Source organism: Triticum dicoccoides, chromosome 7B (assembly GCF_002162155.2).
Source record: "Triticum dicoccoides isolate Atlit2015 ecotype Zavitan chromosome 7B, WEW_v2.0, whole genome shotgun sequence".
Classification (NCBI taxonomy): domain Eukaryota; kingdom Viridiplantae; phylum Streptophyta; class Magnoliopsida; order Poales; family Poaceae; genus Triticum; species Triticum dicoccoides.
Window position 1 is genome coordinate 231,372,849 of NC_041393.1, and position 4,685 is coordinate 231,377,533.

General features: G+C 45.1%; 1 pseudogene; it reads left to right on the forward strand.

The window, feature by feature from the left end:
• Positions 1-4,152: 4,152 nt before the first annotated feature.
• The window catches only part of LOC119340531, a 5,289-nt pseudogene continuing 4,756 nt past the window's right edge, over positions 4,153-4,685 (forward strand).

A 4,685-nucleotide genomic window follows, 5' to 3' on the forward strand; every position in this document is an offset into this window, starting at 1 on the left:
TGTATGAAGTGCACTCAGTTTGTGTAAAAAGAATATGTATGAAGTGCACTCTGTTTTGTTTAAAAAGAATATGTTTCATTACCTGTATTTTTGAAAGCACAAATTGTTTCATGTGTTCCAAAAATCAATCGACTACATTCTACCTACAGTGCGTTTGTTCCTCGGATGTGGTTCACTTGCCTCCAACATGAAAAGTGCGAAAAATTTAGGGAAACAACAAGATATTAATGTGGTTCACTTCGATATATGTCGTGGTTCACTTATCCCCGTTTGTGCGGTCCACTCTCGTTCATAAGGAAATGTTGAAAAGAAAACAATGAAAACTCATACGAGAAAATATGTACGTCCGATAAAAGAAATCATGAAGTTCACTTGCCTATCTGATGCAGTGCGGTTTTTCGTCCGATGCAGTGCGGTTTTCAGTCGGATGAAGTATCCACGTTGATTTGGTTTCCGCGAAAAACAGAGTGTCCGCATTTCGGTAAATTTAAAACTGCTCTTAAACCGTAAGGAATTAGAGAGAGTATTCTACATGAAAAACTTGCGTCTCCTCGATATCTTTCCAACGGCATATCATTTGAATCATTTCGACAACCTAGTTTGTAAAAATTTCACGAAAAACGGCCGCTGCCACTCGTCATCCGCCGCACGATTTTTGAAATTAACTTAAAACTGTAAGGAATCTCAAAAACATTTCAACATACGACAGATGCGCCTTGTCCATAGCTTTCCAACGGCGTATCATACGTCTCGTTTCGACAAACGGTTAGAAAACTGGAGCGAAAACAGTACTGAAAATTTCAAAAAACTTGAAAAACAGAGTTCCGCTATTTAGTAAATTTGAAACTGCTCTTCAACCGTAACGAATTAGAGAAAGATTTATATATAAAAAAGATGCGCCTCGACGATATTTATCCAACGACGTATCATTTGCTTCATTCCGACAAGCGGTTTAGAAAAAACGCGAAAAAACACTCGCTGCCACTCGTCATCCGCCGCACCATTTTCAAAACTGCTCTTAAACCGTGTGGAATCTCGAAAAGTGTTCAACATGTCGAATTTGCGCCTAATCCATAGCTTTTCAACGGTATATTACACGCCTCGTTCCGATAAACAATCAAAAAATTAGAGCAAAAACAGTACCAGAAAAACACTGCGTGCAGTTTTTTCCGACGCGAAGTTCACTAGTCTATATTGCAGTGCTCGTCGTCAAAATGATGCAGTGCGCTTCTGTTGAGCGTGCAGTGCCGAAGTGGTGTACAGAATAGTTATTCTGCTAATGTTAGCACAATAGACCGTCTATATATAGTTGGCCGTGGTCATCTTCATGTGCTGGACTTGATAATGGCCCAGTTCTTTTCAGCTTTTGATTCTTCATGCGCCTGGAGGCCATCGGCGGCTGGGAAAAATCTATCGTGAGGAATCGATCGACAACGAGAAATACCAGGGCAGCCTGAACGTGCGCTCTGTATTGTTCGGAGTGGCAGTTTTTCTTAATATTCCACTCAAATAGGGGTAGACACCCAAACCCAACCGTTTTCTTTTGCGGGAGGCCGCAGAATCGCAAGAATCGGGCCTGGGAGCGCTTCTCAATTGCACTACCAATTCTCACGATTGTTAGATGGTTCTGAAGAAGCAGATTGAGTTATTTCCAGCTTATTGATTTTCCAGTCATGATTGTTGAGAATCGCCTCAAAGGAACTGGCCCTATGATATGCCTATAGTTCGCCTCAATAATGGAAATACTAGGTTGCATCGCCTGTCCCTCCAATTAAGCTTGTTGATAATGAAAGTAAGGCCTATCTTGGTGACGAATGGCGGCCACGCATCCGGCGATTTCGTCCACTCATCCTGATTCTTCTCAATAATGGAAATAGGTTGGGAGAATTGTAAATTGATGCTACTTTTTTTTTTTGCGAAAAGTTGGAGTTACTTGAAGTTTTCAAGTAGTACTGACAAGCCAGAAAGTAACCACCCAGCTTTCATGCGAAAGTTAGTGGAGACTCAGGTCGGCAGAATGAACCAAGTCTCACTAGATAGAGATACAGCTTTTTTCTTGTCGGATAATAGGGAGATTATATTCAAGAGCAGCAACACGCAATTGTCCACGTCCAAGTGCATGCTCGTTTCCTTGGTCTCGACTCCAAACAAAGCATGCTTGCAGCTGGCGTACGTTCCAATCATGTTAGACAATCTGGGGGATTAGTTTACGCAATTACGCTTTGTTCATATGCTAATGCGTCCCGGCAGTTGTTTCGGTTGACGTGCACGCATGACCACCGCCAGCTCCACGATCATTGCCACACCGAGGCAGACCATACGCAATGGGCCAGAGGGTATTGGGTTGCTTTGAGCAAGAAATGCAAACGTGATGACCACGATGTTGGGAACTAGCGTGCGATTAAGTTGATCTACTGACCATCATGTTAATCATTGCTACACCGGCCAGGCCATATGCAATGACCTAGAGGACTCAAGTTGCTTTGAAAAAGAAAACAAACGTGATGACCATAATGTTGGGAATTAGTGTGCAATTAAGTTGATCTACTACTGTATCCCCACAAAAAAAAAGTTGATAAGCATAAGAACACACTCCCAAAAATAAGGAACAACAACAACACACATGGGCATCATATTTTCCGGTGGAAAACCCCAATAACAGCATAAGAATCACAAAGAAAAAAAAAAGCTAAACAACTCCCCTTTCTTTTGTGCATAATTGCTGACTCTAGCTTGCAGCCTTTGTGGTGATGTACTCTTGCACATGTTTAAACCGTTTAAGACCACATAAGGAGAATATTCATGATAAGTTGTCACGCATAAAACAAGGACTTCATTACAAATCCGACATTAGATTTTTGAGCATGACAAATCGAATATTTTCATGGCAAATTATGTTCTTCGAGAATGATAAATTTAGTTGGCGAGTATGACAAACCCGTTTTAATTTATTTTTTCTTAAGATAATTGCCATGCTTGTAAACTAAATTTATCATCATTACGTCAGTATAAATTGTCACAAAAAAGTCAGATTTGTCATGTCTAAAAATTAGTGTTTTCGTAAAACAACAGAAAAAATGGGAGAAGTCCAACTTTAGACACACGATAAGCCTAAAGTGTATTTCTTCCCATCTAAATCTGTCCTTTTTTGCCGTTTTCTTTTTCAATCTTCCGAAGCTCTTTATATTAACCCATTTGCTTTTTGATAAGCTGGCCGGGTTTTGACAAACTATGTAATTTTTTTAATTCATTTTCTCTTAACACAGTACAGACGTAAGTGTTCATATATACACGCATACATTCACTTTTATGAACGCCCACACGCACACCCTATGTCTATGAGCACCTCCGAGAGACAGAACCAACATATCATCTTGAGATTTTACGAAGTCACCGTATGCGCCTCGTAGTCGACGGGAATGTCTCCTTCAACTGAACGCATGTCGCCAAAAATATTGAAATAGATTCAGGATCAATACAAGCATCAGAATTTGAACCTTTATACGATGGGATATTACTGTCCATCTAACCATTCAACGACAGGTTGATTCGCTTTCCCAACTCAATTTTGACGGGCGAAGAATGACCAAACAGAAATTGGGCCAACTCAATTTTGACGGGCGAAGAATGACCAAACAGAAATTGGGCATTCTTTTGTCAATTGCGTGTAAGGAGAAGGAGCGACCCTGGACTTTGGAGCCGGCGCACCACCGCACAGGCATGTGAAGTGCGGCGCGGCGCGGCGGTCTCGATTATTTTTCCACCGGCCACGACCACCGCGCCATATCGCGCCACCGCCGCGCACCGGAAAACGTTGCTCGGAATGCGGCCGCCACCTCCCCTTTCCGCGGTGATGCGGTGTCAGCTCGTGGCGACAAGAGAAACTCGATCGAATCACTGGAGCCCAAGTTCAGTTCTAAACGGGTATACGTGTCACGACCTAGCTGTGTCCACGACGATCATCACCATCCACCCCGCAGGTTCTCCTCTGCTGTCGACTGAGCTACCAGATACACGTCGGCGCACACGCGGGCTCCAATCATTCCATTTCTATCCGTGCCGACCAGGCAGTACGCGAGTATTCTCATCCACCCGTATGCATTTGGAGACCTATTTATAGCCCATCCCTTCTAATCTTGCACTACATTCCATCTACATCCATCGTCGTCATTCTTATCTGAAACTTCCGACTGCTGTTTCTTCCTCCGATTCCCTCTACTCGGTCTGTATATTCAGTAAAGAGCGCACTGTACGTGCCAAGAAGAATATATATGGCGATCCTCAAGAGCTGTTCCCTCGACAGCGACGCGAGTGCCAGGGGCTATGCTCCGGAAGAGATCGACCTGGGCGACGACGTGCTCGCGGAGATCATCCTGCGCCTGCCTCTCGACTCCGTCGCGCGCTCCAGGTGCGTCTCCAAGAACTGGTGCGCCGCCATCGCCGACGGCTACCTCCGCCGCCGGCTCCCCCTGCACATGTCCATGATCTGCTTCCCCGACGACGACGGCGCCCTTGGCGGCGGTGGCGGCAGGCCCGTGTACGCGTGCGCAAGGGAGGGCCGCCGGCTCGAGGTCCGGGACCTCGGCTTCTTCCCGCTGCACGACAGCGTCATCTTCTGCGACGGGTGCAACGGCCTGCTCCTCTGCCGCGCCCCCGGCGCAGGGCCGGCCCTGGGGCATGGGCGA